Below are 17,674 nucleotides of genomic sequence, written 5' to 3'. Positions count from 1 at the left end.
ATGGGCATAGCTGTATTGCAATAAAACTTGACATATGGACATCAAGCTTGGTTTCATATTATTTTTATGTCACGAACTACTATCCTTTTGATTTTTCAACCATTTAAAATGCAAAAATCATTATATTTTTCAATAAATGTGATAAGTTAGTGATATGTTTTATATAAATGTAAATGTAAGTCTGGGCTTCCCTGGTGGCTCAGTGGTAAAGAATTCACCTGACAGTGCAGGAGACATGAGTTCAATCCCTGGAGAAGGAAATGGCAACCCACTCTAGTAGTCTTGCCTGGGAAATCCCAAGGACAGAGGAGTCCTGGTAGGCTACAGTCCGTATTTATACACACATATATAGAGGATTGGATTCTGCCCCCAGGCTGTAAACAGCCTACCCCCTAGTTTCAGTTCAGTTCAGTTCAGTTCAGTCGCTGAGTCGTGTCCGACTCTTTGCGACCCCATGAATCGCAGCACACCAGGCCTCCCTGTCCATCACCAACTCCCGGAGTTCACTCAGACTCACATCCATCGAGTCGGTGATGCCATCCAGCCATCTCATCCTCTGTCGTCCCCTTCTCCTCCTGCCCCCAATCCCTCCCAGCATCAGAGTCTTTTCCAATGAGTCAACTCTTGGCATGAGGTGGCCAAATGACAATTGCAAAACAGACCATGGTAACAGCCAGTGTAATAAAGGACTAGAAATGCCTCTCGTGGGAACAAATCAGAAGCAATACCTTACAGGGCTCACATTTAGTTCTACGCTGGTGTGTGTGGCAGAGAAGCAGGCTTCAAAAGGCAGTTGGGAGTAAGGAAGCTTTGAATATGCTGAAGAGGAAAGAAGGGCATCTCAAATAATTGTCGGGGCATGGCACTTCGGCAAATTTCTAAATTTTACAAAAGCTGTTCTCTGGGACAGGAAGTACTATTCGTTGAGGAATTTCCCCCAAGATACAGTAAACACAGGGCCTGATGCCATAGTTATTCCATAATTGATATCTGAAGGAAGATTCTCCTGAGTTTCTATTTGGTCATCATGGTCTCCAAGCAATTGGCACAGACTGACTGATACCTGGTAAGGCTGAGATTCACAGGCCTTTCTCTTTGCATCATGTGTTTCCACTGTTTCTCTCCTTCCTTCAAATACCCCTGAAAGTCTGGTCAGGAACAAGGTAACGGTTCTGGGAAGGTCACCTTGCTTGTAATAATTACTCAAGAGGCAAAGGATGTGACTATTTTTTAAATTTTTTGCTTGAATAACTGTATTTATATATGACCTATTCAGGTTTTAGACTCCTTAGAAAGTGGGGCTTTTGAATGACTATAGGTTGGATTAATTCAATCTCCATATTCCTGAGAAGGTGTATCAATCAGGATGATACTGTATCAGTAAAGATTCTCCTTCTACACTACATTCTATTGCTAGGGAATTCTACTAATCACAGTAAATCAGGGACCCCCTCCACTGGATGTTCCATCTCAAGCCAAAATTTCCACATGTGCTGGAGCAGAAGGTCTAAGCAAAGTGCCCACTGGCTCATAAATTTTCCACCAGGAAGTAACACATTGTTTCAACTCACATTCCATTGGTCAATGTGAGTCAAATATTAGCGCTAATTTCAAAGATAGCAAAAAAGTGAAATCCAGCTTGTGTGATGAAAGTGCAAAGCAGAAAATCTTGAGTTCACCATGCTGATGATTCACAGAAAACGGTATTATTCCAACAGAAGAAGCCAGAGCTGCCAACGGCAGTTTCTATCCCGAGTTTGAGTGTAACCCTTCTGAGATTAAGCAGCGTAAATCGGTAAGAGCTATAATTTCTTTGCACTTAAATTTATATAAAGGAAAAGAATTTAGTTCTTGGACTTTCAATGTGGGGGGTTTTTTATATTTGTCATATTATATTACTTGAAGGATTTTATGTTGTCATCTGGGCTCACTGCCTGATTTCTGATATACTCTATCATCTAGCAGCTGAGCATAAATTGAAATGAGAAATAGAATAGGGACTTATTTTCAGCCAAGAATGCAGACCAACCTTGCTGATAGTTTAATTCATGCTCCTCCTCTGTACGATTCTAGAGCTTTCTGGTAACAAAAGATACAGCTCCCACCTGCGGTCACAGGAGGATACTCAGAGGAGTTAGGGTTGGTATGAACAGTGTGGTTTCAAGAAATAAGAAAGAGGAGAAATTGACCATCTTCTCTGCCAAGGGAAATCATCACACTGGGCATGGAAACTTTAAGAATTAATAAAGAAGAAAAAGCCAGGGATTCTCAGGGAAAGTCATTACCCCCTTAGATGAGCAGTCCTAAGTCAAGGCTTAGAGAAACAATATTAGGATACCTAGTTATTGCCATGGATCCAGACTGCAATCCCCAGTTGAGTGTTACTCATAATAAAGCTGACTTTTTTTTAATTTATTCATTTATTTTAATCAGAGCCTAAATACTTTACAATATTATGGGGGTTTTGCCATACATCGACATGAATCAGCCACGGGTGCACATGTGACCCCCCATCCTGAACCCCTCTCCCACCTCCCTCCACACCCTATCCCTCTGGGTTGTTCCAGAGCACCGGCTTTCACTGCCCTGCTTCATGCATCAAACTTGTACTGGTCATCTATTTTACATATAGTAATATACATGTTTCAATACTACTCTCTCAAATCATCCCACCCTCGCCTTGACCCATATAGTCCAAAAGTCTGTTCTTTACATGTGTCTCTTTTGCTGTCTTGCATATAGGGTTGTCATTTTAAAACTCTCCATCTAACTACTGCATCTACTTCTCAAATAGTTTGAAAGCTGGAAAAGGAAAAGGTATGACTAAAACCAGAACAGACACACTTAGAAAAGCTTCAAGCAGAACACGTCTTTCAAATATAATCTTAGAGCCTGAAAATATAAGATGAATGAAATTGGAATCATTTTAGTGAAAGAAGAAAAAGGGAAGTTAGGAAGTGCATCCATTCAGCATGCCCCTCACCTCCTATGGAGCCTCTGAGTGCTCTTAAGAGCACAGCTTGAAAATCACTGCCTTAAACAATTAGAATCACCAGTCATTTGATGCATGTGGTGAACTAGCCAGAAACAGCAATCCACTCCAGTATTCTTGCCTGGGAAATCCCATGGACAGAGGAGCCTGGCAGGCTATAGGCCGTGAGGTCGCAAGAGTCCGACATGACAACAACAAAATGACAACAATAGATTGACCAAGGACCCGTGAGCTGTCCTGGCTCAAAACCCTGAGCACAGCTGATCAGGTGATTTGTTCAGGGAATCCAAGAAGACCACACACACAAAAATAAGGCTGTTAATGTAGGTGACCCTGAAGGGTACTAAGAAGGGTCATGAACTTGGAAAGAACCATAAAGCATAAGGAAAATGAAGAGGCAAAAGCTGTTAAGAGGGAAAACTTAATCCAGCAGTTAAGTCAAAAGGAAGCAAAACACGCAGAATGTGAGTCCCATTAGGGACTTCCCTGGGGTTCAGTGGTTAAGACTTCACGCTTCCACTACAGGAGGCTTGGATTCCATCTCTGGTTGGAGAACTAAGATCCCACATACCTCTGGGCACAGTCAAAAAAAAGTGAGCCCCATTAATAGTGAAGCTGCTGCTGCTGCTGCTAAGTCACTTCAGTCGTGTCTGACTCTGTGTGACCCCATAGACGGCAGCCCACCAGGCTCCCCCATCCCTGGGATTCTCCAGGCAAGAGCACTGGAGTGGGTTTCCATTTCCTTCTCCAATTTTCTCCAAGTGAAAAGTGAAAGTGAAGTCGCTCAGTCGTGTCCGACTCTTAGTGACACCATGGACTGCAGCCTACCAGGCTCCCCCACCCATGGGATTTTCCAGGCAAGAATACTGGAGTGGTTTGCCTTCTCCATAACAGTGAAGCACTTAAGTAGAAATCTACCAACGGTTGTAGCTGAGGTCCCTTCACAGGGCATTTGGAATTCCTTCCTCACCTGCACATAGTCAGCACTTAAGAAATAGATACTTTAAGAATTGAAAACAAAGACTGTTGTGTCTTGTCCCATACTCCAGTCCCTGCTCTTCTTGAAATCTTGATGCTTCCTTTCCCCAGGTTCCCACATCCTCCTCAGACATGCTCCTCATTGCTTGGCAGCTTGAATGAGAATTTGTTCACACCGAAGCGAAAGAGTATGCCTGAAGCAGGGACATACCACAGTTAGAGTACTTTCAGAAAACTGAGGTATAGAGGACAGAATCTCTGGCAATATACTGAGAGAACTGGAGCTCACGAGAGAGTCCAAGGCAAAAGTTGATCTGAAGGTCATGCCCATAAAAGCTCTACAAAGCAGATCACACAGAGAAAAGGAATAAGCATGTCCTGAGGAAACCCTTCACTTAGGGGAGGAGACGAGACAGAGGAGGTAAAGGAGACAGAAGTCATATTTTTGGAAGGCCCCAGCCTGTTTTGCATTAGGGTCCTCTATACTCCTTTGCACTGACCATTCAAACAGGGCTGCTTTTATCTTAAACAAAACACTGTGGTAGGAGACCTCTTTCCCTGGCTTCATATTTTCATGGAGAGGGACTATTGCAGGAGAAACTATCCTGGCTTCTCACCCACCCCCTTACTCACACCTCCCCAGGAGAGGAGAAATGACTTAACTAATTGGTAAACAGGAAATAGAAATAGGCTTAGTGGCAGGCTCTGAGTAAATGCAACTGGGAATGACATACGGGTGAACCCATTAGGCTCTCAGCTGTATTCTCTAGTCTCAGCTCTGCAAAAATCAGTCTAAGAGAATCTTTTGAACCCATGTGCCAATCTCTCAGGAGAAGGCAATGGCACCCCACTCCAGTACTCTTGCCTGGAAAATCCCATGGACAGAGGAGCCTGGTAGGCTGCAGGCCATGGGGTCACGAACAGTCGGAGACGACTGAGCGACTTCACTTTCACTTTTTACTTTCATGCACTGGAGAAGGAAATGGCAACCCACTCCAGTGTTCTTGCCTGGAGAATCCCAGGGATGGGGGAGCCTGGTGGACTGCCGTCTATGGGGTCACACAGAGTCGGACACGACTGAAGCAACTTAGCAGCAGCCAATCTCTCAACTGGTTGTAAAATTCAGGCAGGACAAAGAAAGGTGTTTTAAGTTTTTATTGTAGACTCGTTACTCAGAAGCAGACTTTGAGACAGGTCAGCATGCAGGAAAGTGGCTGAGGAATGAAGAAGAGAAGCAGGAAAATAGGAGATGAAGTTAGGCTGTGATGTCTCTCGGGGCTGCCAGATTTAGCAAATGAACGTGCAGGGTGCACAATTAAACTCAAATTTCAGAGAAATAGCAAAAAGAATTTTAGCAGCAATATGTTCCATGCAATATGTGGGACACACTGATTTTTAAAAATTATTTATTGTTTATCTAAAATTCAGCATGTTTACCTAGACATGCTGTATTTATTTTATCTGGCAACCCTACAGCTTCAACCAGCTGACAGGGAGCCCTGGAGCTGGGAGAGCCCTTCCAGGCTGTCCTGAGTAGGACAAGGGTGCTGGGATGTTACTGTTGCACTCAGGCTAGTCAGCCGACACAGAGGCTCCTGAGGAGAGGGTGGAAGCTTGAACAAAGTGATTCTCTTCAGTCACATGCAATTCCTGGAAAACGACTGGCAGCTGGAGAGCATCAGCCAACTATGATCCCAACAGCTCAGGGTGATGGGAGGATGTCCTTCAGTCCTGGAGGGGGTAGTCTAGGTGATGCAATACAGCTTCCACATCCTACATATATTCCCCACAAAAACCTTCTAACAATGAAACATTTATTTAGTCCCTTCTGTGTTTTCAGCAATGTGCTAAGTACCATAGACACTTATCTCATTGAAAACTGTCACTTGATGAAAAGAGAGAAGCCAATCTAAATGTTTGATGAATGAGTTCTCAATTTTTTTATATTGAGATTCTCCTGCTTTTTTCCTTGGTCTTTCCAAACGAGTGGACCCTGTCACAGTTTTCCTTTCAAAAAATTTTTTGAAGACACATTTAATTCTATTCCCATCTTAGATGGTAAAGAATCTGCCTGCGATGCAGAAGACCCAGGTTCTATCATTGGATCGGGAAGATCCCCTGGAGAAGGGAATGGCTGCCCACTCCAGTATTCTTGCCTGGTGAATTTCATGGACGGAGGAGCCTGGTGGGCTACAGTCCGTGGGGTCTCAAAGAGTCGGACACGACTGACAGACTAACATATTCAAATAAAAATTTACAATAAGATAAGGAAAAAAGATACTTCCTTAATTTGGAAAGTAGTTTCTACCAAAAACCTAAAACATCTTGTTCTCCTTTATTTATTTAACTCTTTTAACTCTTTATTATAAAAGTTTTCAAGCATATACAAATATAGGGAAAACAGATTAATGAGCTCCATGTATCTATCACTCATCTTTAACAATTACTAACATATTGCTAATTTTCAAATGTCATTCTGAAAAAAAATTAAACCACATCTTCATAAAAGTCAGGAACAATATATAATGATACCTACGGTCAATAATTTTGTCCTGGAGTTACTAGTCAACACAAAAAAAGCAGAAAAAAATAAATATGAATATTGGCATGGTAGACAGATACCAGGAAAATTCAAGGCAATCACATAATATCTATATGGACTAACTAAATAGTTCTAGAGACACAGAAACAAGATTAACATATAAAAATCTACAGCTTTTCTACAATACGAATTTGAAAACGTAATTGAGATGAAAGCCAAATTCAGTTTCAATGAATTTCTGAATTAGGAAAAACTTAAAATTATGAAACTTATTGAAGATAACCATATAATTTTAATGAAAGTCATAAAAGATATTCCTAATTAAAAGGTTTAATATTATCCAGATATTAATGCTCCCCAAGTTAAATTTAAAATGTGATGCAATTTGGGGATATTTTATAGAACTGGGCTTCCCAGGTGGCTCAGAGGTAAAGAATCTGCCTGTTAATGCCAGAGCCACAGGAGACGCAGGTTCAATCCCTGGGTCAGAAAGATCCCCTGGAGGAGGAAATGGTAACCCACTCCAGTATTCTTGCTGTGATAATCCATGGACAGAGGAGCCTGGGGTTGCAAAGAGTCAGACATGATTGAGCACACATTTTAAAGAATTAGCATGCTAGTTTTCAAGTTTATGAGTTAAGCCAAAAAAGCCAAGGGTTTTTTTAAAACAAGAAACAGGACTAACTTCAGCAGGTATTAAAATGTATATTATAAAGTCACAGTAATTGAAATAATGTGGTACTGTGAAAAACAGTCAGTGATCTTAGTATGTGATAAATGAGGCATTTAAAAATCAGAAAGGTACTGGCATATTATTTAAAAACTGGTGTTAGGACACAGAGCCTTTCTCACATCATACATAAAAAACATAAATTCCACATGTATTTAAGATGTAAATTTTTTTAAGGATAAAAGAAAATATGGGAAAATATATTTATACCTTGGGGAGAGAAAGCAATCTTTTTTTGGCCACAAGGCTTGTGGGACCTTAGTTCCCCGACCAGCAATTGAACCCTGGCCAGAGTCTGAACTACTGGATTACCAGGGAATTGCCCAAGAAAAAGCTATCTTGACAAAACATAAAACTCAACATACATTATGTGTACGACAGAAGACATATAAACAAAGTCGAAAAGCAAGTGAATTATGACAAAATATATTTGCAATTGATATAATAAAATTTTATACTTTATTTTACTTTAAATATATATGTATCACAGTTTATCTGAGTTATCCAAATACAGACAAATATTTTAAATACATATATATTCTATCGATCAGTAAAAAAACAACCTAAGAGTTGACATCTATCCCTATGGGGTTTTTCCTATAGACTCGCATGCTCACATTGTTGGAAATGCCTCATGGAGTTAACTGTGTTGGTTTTGCTCCATTCACAGAACTATTTGTTAGATCTCTGGAAAGAATTATAAGAACCGTTAAAAGTATGAGAGACCTAGTATTTCATTTTTATACCTTCCCACAGTCTGTAATATTCTTGGGTGTAATAGCTTTGAAGTGTATATGCTTTGAACTCATTAGGTTTAGAGGGTGTCTGAAATTGAAAACCCAGGCAAATCCATCTACACTGACCCTACAAGTCACCCCAAAGTAAATTACTTGAAGAATTAGGTCCCAAAGATCCTAGGTGGGGAAATGTTTGATATTATCAGTGTGTGCATATTCAAGTGGAGATAAAAGAAGTCCAACTAAAAGAATTATGGGCTGACTGACAGGACAACTGTGGATTAAGCATAGATTATTTTAAAAAGAGATATCTTCTTAAAATTGCTTCCCAAGTTTCTTTTTAAATTATCATCCCTTTTGAAGACACTAAGACTAAAAGTTAAAAATGATCAATTACAGATTATTTGTTGGAGAATGATTACATGGTGTTCAACATCCAAAGACCTTGGTCCTACATACAAATATTTGTGAGCTATTACACTTATCTGTTTTAAGATAAACTAATGAAAGTATGTATGTGCATTATTTATTTATGATTCTTTGAGGCTCACAGACAATTTTCCATTAATTACATCTTCATAGAAGGTAAAGGTCTTTTCCAAGTTCACACCATTCATGAATATGGAAATGACACTAAAACTTCATGCTACTCTTGGAACTCTGTACTCAATCCTAGGATCAGTGCCTGGCATCATTTAGAGATTGAAATAAAGCAAAACTTTGGGGGTGGGAAAAGGGCTGTCTTAAAGATAAACCCTGACTCAAGTTTTCGAGGAACTAAAGTGACTTTGATGGACAGTGGAAGCAATCACATGTAAAATTCTTTAAATAATGTACGGACTTTAAATAATTTTGCCTAATGTTACAAATAAATTTTTAAAACCCTTACACTGTTAAAAAAAATCAACCATCTAATTAAAAATAACTTAATATTAATTAAGAATATAAGCATACAACTTGCAGATGACAAGATACAAATATTCAAAACCATATATGAACTATTGTTCATATGATTAAATTTAGTTAATAAAATAATGAGATATAAAGTTAATGAAAATAAGTTAATAAATCAAGTTAACAAAATAATGAGAAATCAATTTTTTAAAAGTTTATTTAGCTGAGCCAGGTCTTAGTTGTGGCATATGGTATTTTTAGTTGCTGCATTCAAACTCTTAGTTGCAGAATGTGGGACTTAGTTCTCTGACCAGGTCCCCTGGATTGGGAGCACAGAGTCTTAACCACTGGGCCACCAGGAAAGTCCATGAGCTATCAGTATTTTTTTTAATTTATGACGTATCAATTTTTGACGATCATTCTAAGCCAGAAACTGTAAAAGGCCTGTGATTTTACCCTACTTGCAAGCTGACAAGTTAGCTTACCACAGTGTTATATACATTCTGACAAAAGAATATAAGCGCCCCCCAACACACACACACACACACACACACACACACACGAGATGCTCTGATCAGCAAATATATGTATAAAATCTGTTTGGTGCTTATGTTCCTAATTTTAAGTAACTAGCATTCAGGTATATGTATTGGCTATTAGAAGTTTGGTTCAGTTCAGTTCAGTTGCTCAGTCATGTCCAACTCTTTGCAACCCCATGAATCGCAGCACGCCAGGCCTCCCTGTCCATCACCAACTCCCGGAGTTCACTCAGACTCACATCCATCGAGTCAGTGATGCCATCCAACCATCTCATCCTCTGTCGTCCCCTTATCCTCCTGCCCCCAATCCCTCCCAGCATCAGAGTCTTTTCCAATGAGTCAACTCTTCGCATGAGGTGGCCAAAGTACTGGAGTTTCAGCTTTAGCATCATTCCTTCCAAAGAAATCCCAGGGCTGATGTCCTTTAGAATGGACTGGTTGGATCTCTTTGCAGTCAAAGGGACTCTCAAGAGTCTTCTCCAACACCACAGTTCAAAAGCATCAATTCTTCAGCGCTCAGCTTTCTTCACAGTCCAATTCTCACATCCATACATGACCACTGGAAAAACCATAGCCTTGACTAGACGGACCTTTGTTGGCAAAGTAATGTCTCTGCTTTTCAATATGCTATCTAGGTTGGTCATAACTTTCCTTCCAAGGAGTAAGCGTCTTTTAATTTCATGGCTGCAATCACCATCTGCAGTGATTTTGGAGCCCCAAAAAAATAAAGTCTGACACTGTTTCTACTGTTTCCCCATCTATTTGCCATGAAGTGATGGGACCAGATGACATGATCTTAGTTTTCTGAATATTGAGTTTTAAGCCAACTTTTTCATTCTCCTCTTTCACTTTCATCAAGAGGCTCTTTAGTTCTTCTTCACTTTCTGCCATAAGGGTGGTGTCATCTACATATCTGAGGTTATTGGTATTTCTCCCGGCAATCTTGATTCCAGCTTGTACTTCTTCCAGCTCAGCGTTTCTCATGATGTACTCTGCATATAAGTTAAATAAGCAGGGTGACAATATACAGCCTTGATGCTTCAGTCATGTCCAGTTCTTTGCGACCCAATGGACTGTGATCCATCAGGCTCCTCTGTCCATGGGCTTCTCCAGGCAAGAATGCTGGAATGGGTTGTCATTTCCTCCTCCAAGTCCAGTTTCTTAGTACCTGTTAAAAAAATATATCATCCAAAAAAAAAAAAAATCATCCAAACTTCAACACACCACTCCAGATACAATCTGAACAGCACAGATAACATCTGTACTGGACCCTATTTTTGTCTGAATGTGCCCTAAATATGAACAGGCTTTTTCACTGGTTGCTACACCTGTAGAATCTTCTCAAGCTTGTATTTAACCCCAACTCTCAAGTCCATGGGAAAGGAAGATAGTGAAAGTATTAGATGAGAGCTTGTGCTGTGGAGTCAGACTTCCTAGGTTTAAATTCCAGCTCTGCCATGTGCCAACTAGGTAACACTCAGAAAGTTATTTCATGTCTTTAAATCTTAATTTTCTCATCTGTAAAGTAGGAGTGATAAGAACATCCACTTCAAAGAGTTGTTTGTAAAGATTAAGCAAGTTACCTCAGGAGAAATATTTGGTACAATGCAGGCTATTTTCCATGCACTGAATACATTTTGTTTAAGCCTCACAAGAATGCTATGATGGATATATTATTGCATCCATTTTACATACGGAAAATCTGAGTTGCATCAAGCTCAAGTAGCTTGCCTGAGGTCAAATAACTGCTAAATGGCAGAGCCAGGGTTGCAATAAGATCTTCGTGACTTCAAAGACCAAGTTATTTCTCTTGCACCATTTAAAGGCATTCTCCCCTTTCCTGTATTACTACATTTTTTAAGCCTTTCGAGAGCATAACAAAGGGGTTAGGAGGGCAAGCTCTCTCAGAGCAGACTGCCTTGCTTGATGATCTGGGACAAGTTATTTAACTTCTTCATGCCTCAGTTTCCTCACCTCTAAAATAAGAGTTCTAGTATTTTATTACCTACCTCAGAGATTTCAGGGCTGACTAAATAAGATAGCATTGAACACAGTGCCTACCGACTGTCTAGGATATAACAGATGTAAGGTGTGTTATTCACACTTCAGGTCACCTTGCTGATATCAACCAAGTCTGCTTAGGAAACCATTTTTGAGTATTTCCAGGGATCCACTTCAAATTTATAAAATTTCTCTGAACTTTTTCAAATATGCACTTCACTATATCTAAGATATATCAGACTATGTCTAGAATTCTTTTACTCACTTTTATGAACTCAAGATGACAGGGTTGAAAAGAGAGAGAAATAAAGGCTATCATAACTCAGAAAAATGCATGAGGCCCAGAAATAATAGATAGTTGGCTTCAGCTATGACTCATCAAGGGCAATTTGCATCAGTTGCTACTGCATTACCACAACTCACTTCTCTTATTGCTCAGCCCTGTATATTTATCACCCGCAACTCACATTTGAGAGTACCGATTACAAAACGTTCTTTTGTACATAGCCCAGCTGCCAGGAGATCCCACCCCACACTCAGCAAAAGTGGGTTCAGATAACTAAGCTTTCAGTGTTTCAAGACTGAAGGAAAGGGAACTTATAAATCCCACATAAGTTCTGTGAGATATTTATTACTGGCCCCGTTTTACTGCTGAGGAAGATGGGCTTGTCATGGCCATTATTTGTATTTTATCCAAATCACAGCACTGATTAGGGGTGGAGATAAGAGCTGATTCAAATCTTCCATAATGCCACTCCAGGTGGAAGGAGGAGCCTGTGAGTTGCAAAGAGCAATGCTTCCCGAGCTGGTCCTCCATCCATGTGGCACCCGCATCACTTTTGCAACATCTTCCTACCTCCTATGGGATTATTTACTTAATTTTTTAAAATCAATGCACTTTTTTGCTACCTAAATTAATTAGGGAATTTCTGTCTAAATAATAATTACTGTGAAATAACAAGTTCTACACACCATGCATATTTTATATAATAAATTTTAAAATGTATTCATTTCCTAGGGCTGCCATAACAAAATACTGTAAACTGGGTGGGTTAAAACAACAGAAATTTATTCTCTTACTATTTACGAGGCCAGAAGTTCAAAATAAAGGGGTCAACAGGGTTGGTTCTTCCTGGAGGAGAAACTATTCCACACCCCTCTCCTGCACTCATGCTCAGTCATGTCCGACTCTGCAACCCCATGGACTGCAGCCTGCCATGCTTCTCTGTCCATGAAATTTTCCAGGCAAGAATACTGGATCTTGCCATTGGGTTGCCATTTCCTTCTCTAGGGGATCTTCCAAACCCCAGGAATGAACTCATGTTTCCTGAATTGCAGGCAGATTTTTTACCACTGAGCCCCCTGGGAAGCCCTACACCCCCTCTCCTAGCTTCCTGATGTTATTTGGCTTGTACGCACATCATTCCGATTTCTATCTACATATTTGCATGAGCTTGTCGTCTCTCTAATGTCTCTGTCCAAATTTCCCTCTCCTTTCTCTTATAAAAACACCAGTCATTGTATTCAAAGCCTATTGTAAGTCTAACATTATTTCATTTCAAGATCCTTAACTAATTACATCCACAAAGACCCTGCAACCACTTAAGGTCACATTGTGTGGTTCGTGAGGCTCTGGAATTTTGAGAGGGACACAAATTCAACCCACTACAAGTGAATAATGACCACAGGTTTTTTTGAAAGTTTATCCATATACCACCGAAAATCATCTTGCATTCTGATAGTGGATTGCCACACCAGGGAGACACTGATATACTCGGTATTTGGAGGTCCTTAGGCATCTCCCCTACTTTTAAAAGCAGCAAGCTTTATAGTCTAGGTGGTTGCGCTTCCTTCTCTCATTTAAACCAATGCATGTTTTGGTAAATCAAGAAATTTGTCCCCTAGAGACTTCCCTGGTGGTCTAGTGGTTAAGACTTCACACAGTGGGGTGTGGGTTCAATCTCTGGTTGGGGAACTAAGATCCCACATGCCTTGCTCACAGCCGAAAAGAAAAAAACAGGGAGTTGGGTCCTCTAGATAGAGCTGATTCTCTGGTTTTGAGAACTCAGGAAACACTGTTAATAATAGATTGTTTCAAGTGCTATTTCAAGAAGGTAGATGAACACTAGCTTATTACATGATTCATTATTTTCAGAAATCAACAGCTGTACATGTACAGGTCTCTGTGGGGTTGTATGTGGGGATTTATTACGTCTTCTCTCCATAGAGATGACCAAAGGATCTTAAGGCAGATTTGAAATATAAAAGAAGCCATTAGGCAACACTGGACATTGTGAAATTCCATCCTGTGCAGAAAGGCAGGATGCCTGAGAGCACTGTAATCACGAACCCAGAGGAAGTCCAAATTTTCAGTCTGGAGAAGAAGGATGGAAAGAGGAATTTTACTCTCAGCAGCCTTTATGTGAACTTCCAGGTGAATCACAGGTTGAATAAACTTTGGTTTTTCCATTTGAGATACTATTCAGAAGACCTGACATTTCTAAATGCACAGACTTCACTTCTCCCTAAAAACTATGCATTGGACAAAGGAAATTAAAGATCTCAGGAAAGACATTTTTTCTAACTATTCTTCTTTTTAACTTAGATGCTTTTTTGCTCCCAAATATTAAAAACATAAGAGGGAAAACTGTCTTAAATTAAAAATTATGAGGTGGTAGAGATCAATTGTTATATGGGTTTGAGGCAAAATATAATAAAAGATGCATAAGAGCAGATGCTGTGCTTGGAAGCATGTCAACAAGCACATTTCCACATTTCCATAACCACATACGGTGCAAGCTTTCACTTACGTTCTACCTTAGTGTTTACACTGAGCTAAATAATTCAAGATGGTGTAACCAGGAAGCCCCAGAAACGTGATAAGACACTTTAAATAAATTGGATTGTTGCCATAACAAATAACCTAAGCAAAAGAAACAACAACCAAAAAATAACCCACTTAGTTAAGAGGAGGTGGAGAAGGTCCCAAAATGAAAGGTTCAGTATTTGCTGGCGAAACCTCAACATACAAGATCATATTTTGTGGATCGACCCACAAACATATCTTAAAGAAGCCACCCAATCGTACACGTAAGAATGACTGCTGGTCTTCAGTGTTTGTCACTATATGACTCAGTACTACCCAGTGGCACTGCCAAGAGAGAGCTTCAATAAAACTCTGTGCAGAATTTCCTCAAACTGTCCGCTCACCTCATAAGAAAATGTGTCCCCTTACTTTTTAATCATGCCTAGGTTCTCATGATGTGAGTTGCCCAAATGAACAGGAAGGTGTTGAAGGGTTGAGGATGAGCAATTCCAAATGAAACTGTATTGCTTTGCCAGAAACACACTTTTTTAACAAGGGACAGGCAGCATTCTGGTATGTTTTTAGAGGGAAGGAACTGGGGGTGAGGGAGGGCAGAAGGGCCCACTGGAGTAAAAGCTGGAGAATGAGAAAGAAATTGTGGTTGACTTCTACCCCTCTTCAGGAATTCAAAGCAGGTTTCAATGTACTAAAAGCTGTATGGAAACACTCCAGGAAAGACACCTGTTTAACTTGGTTTAACATAACCTTTCTCAAACTGACTTGACAGCAAATCCCCTTCCTCACGTAACAACTTTTAACATCCCAAGCCTTCAGGAGGTGTTTTAAGGAAAGTGCTAGCTTAAGTTAGCTCCAAGATGGCCCCTCTGATTCTCACCTCCTAGGAATAACACCCCTGTACAGCCCCCTCCCTCATTTAGTAGAGCTGACCAATACACAAAAAATGATACTGCATAAATGAGACAGTGTGACTTCTAAGGCTGGGCCATTAAAGACACTATGGCTTTCACCTTGCACCCTCTTGGATTGCTCATCCTGGGAAAAGCCAGCCACCATGTCATAAGGAAACTCAAGCTGCCTGTGGACAGAACAACATATAAAGGGACTCAGCACCATGGGAGTGAGCTGTCATGGAATTGAATCGTGCAACCTCAGTCAAGCTTTCAGATGATTTCAGCTCCAGCTGACATCAAATTTCAAACCACAGAAACTATGTGAAATCATAAATATTTATTGTGGTTTTAAACCACTAGTTTAGAGGTAACTTATGCAGTAGATAACTCTTACAGGGGATATTGGGCTTCCCAGATTGCTCAGTGGTAAAGAATTCACCTGCAATGCAGGAGACACAGGAGACATGGGTTCAATCTTTGAGTCACGAAGATCCCCTGGAGGAGAAAACAGCAATCCACTTTAGTATTCTTGCCTGGAAAATCCCATGGATGGAGGAACCTGGCAGGCTACAGTTCATGGGGTCACAAAAGAGTCAGACATGACTTAATGACTTTTAACCTAAAGCACTGAGTATTAATCATTTTGGTTTGTCATGTAACCACCATGAAGCTGTAGTGTGGAATATGCTTTTACACTACTCTACCTCTCTAGACACAGTTAATTGGCTAAGGGATGGATTCATAACTGAAGTCAAGCCAATCAGGATCATTCTGTAGGATTTCTGTAACTGCCACTGGACAAAAAGATTTATTCTCTGGTGGTGAGGCCAAATATATGGGACTAAGGAGCTGCCAGTGGCAATATTTCAAATTTCAAATGTTTATTTCTAAGGAAAAGAAGTTGACAACACAGAGAGAAGCAGGGTTGAGAGATTAAGGAAAAAATATCTCGTAGGATTCAAGTTCTTAATTCCAGAGACCCCTGATAGCACCTGCCCCTCACCCTTCTCAATGTGAGCCTTCCAGCAACTTCCCCTTTTTGCCTAAGTTGGTTTCAGCTGGGTTTCTAAACCTTGCCTCCAAAAGAATCTTGACTGGTACACCCTGACACAACTTTGTGCTTTCCTTAGCACAGCACTGCTGACACTGGGCTGTAACTGCTGCTGCTTATCTAATTCCCTGTCCACAGAGAGTGCCTTCAGGTTCACAGCATCTGCCCTTCCCTGCAAACTGCACTCAACAGGGGAGGCCTCTGACCACCATGTCTGTATTTCATCACCTTGGGCCCTGCACCCTAGTTGATTCACTCAAGGTGGACCAATCAGATTCTCCTTCTAGGAGTTTGGAACTGAGACCCACAGTCTCTGGACACAGAAACCCCTTCACACCAACAACAGCACTCTCAGAGAAGACTGTAACTCTAGCCAGTAAGGTGCCCCAAGCTGTCGTAGACCCTGCTCCTTCTGTCTTGTGCCTGGGTCACTTCTGCTCCCCAGAGCCAAAAGAAACTTGACTAGTGCATGCTCCCATTACTGAATTCTCCATGCAATCAGGAGAGCTCACAAGTTCATCATTACATCTCCAAGGCCAGCACAGCCCCTCGGATATAGTCAGAACTCGATAAATATTTCATGAATGACTGAATCTCACTGCCCTCAGCGGTATATCCTCTTCCTCCCACCTAGATGGGAACATCTCAATTCTCTTATTCTCTTGCCTTCCAGGTAATGAAGTCTTCTGTCCTGGCCTTAGTTCTCCCTTGTGCTATCAGCTACAGGGACCAGTAAGTCCTTGGTAGGCAGCACATCACATCCTTGATCAAGGAAATACGTTAGAACTGGAAGTTCCAGACCTCCCACCATCCAAGAAACTTGACCTGTGACTGCACACCCAGGGGCACAAGTCCCGCCACTTGCTTCTACTGCGTACCTTGTCTATGCTGACCACATGCTTTCCATGGCCATTGCTGGCGCTATCCTGCATGCCATGATTTCAGGTGGCTCTCACCTTCAGACGTTGTTACTCTTACGGTCCTTGTGCCCAGCACTGTTGTGTGGCTGTTTTGCAGCCCATGGACTGGAGCCTGCCAGGCTCTCTGTTCATGGAATTTTCCAGGCAAGAATACTGAAGTGGGTTGCCATTTCCTTCTCCATCCCAACACTGCAGAAGAGGCTTTTTATCATGACCTCACTGCTTTGGGTTGGAAAAAATGAGTTCCAAGGAAATTTCCACCTTCTTATAGAACCATCCTTCTAAAAACAGACTTCGTGTATGATATAGAATGAGAAGGATTGGTGGGGAATGGGACAGAGCAGAAGGATTATTAATCAAGCTCAAGAACTTCCAACTGCAAGAAGAGGCGTTAAGAAATCATGACTATGGGACTTTCCTGGTGGTCTAGTGGTTAGGACTCTTGAGTTTCCACTGCCCGGGGCACAGGTTTGATCCCCAGTCAGAGAAATTCTGCATGCCATGTGGTGTGGCTAGCAGAGGATAAAGAAACAAAATGTAGTGGGCAATTGTTGAGTTGACTACCTAAAACTT

At 40.9% G+C, this 17,674-nt stretch overlaps 1 long non-coding RNA gene across 4 annotated transcripts in view; it reads right to left on the bottom strand.

The window, feature by feature from the left end:
• Positions 1-4,069: 4,069 nt before the first annotated feature.
• The window catches only part of LOC129649307 (uncharacterized), a 29,342-nt gene continuing 15,737 nt past the window's right edge, over positions 4,070-17,674 (bottom strand). Inside the window, exon 4 of one of the 4 annotated variants that reach the window (XR_008713084.1) lies at positions 4,070-4,164. This is a non-coding gene — a long non-coding RNA (uncharacterized LOC129649307). Of the gene's footprint in view, positions 4,165-10,210; positions 10,581-15,509; positions 15,626-17,674 lie in introns of those variants that run through there. The other 3 variants (XR_008713083.1, XR_008713081.1, XR_008713086.1) reach the window with 3 other exon arrangements.

The sequence above is a fragment of the Bubalus kerabau genome, chromosome 1, assembly GCF_029407905.1.
Source record: "Bubalus kerabau isolate K-KA32 ecotype Philippines breed swamp buffalo chromosome 1, PCC_UOA_SB_1v2, whole genome shotgun sequence".
Lineage (NCBI taxonomy): Eukaryota > Metazoa > Chordata > Mammalia > Artiodactyla > Bovidae > Bubalus > Bubalus kerabau.
This window is presented reverse-complemented; position numbering and strand designations above follow the sequence as displayed.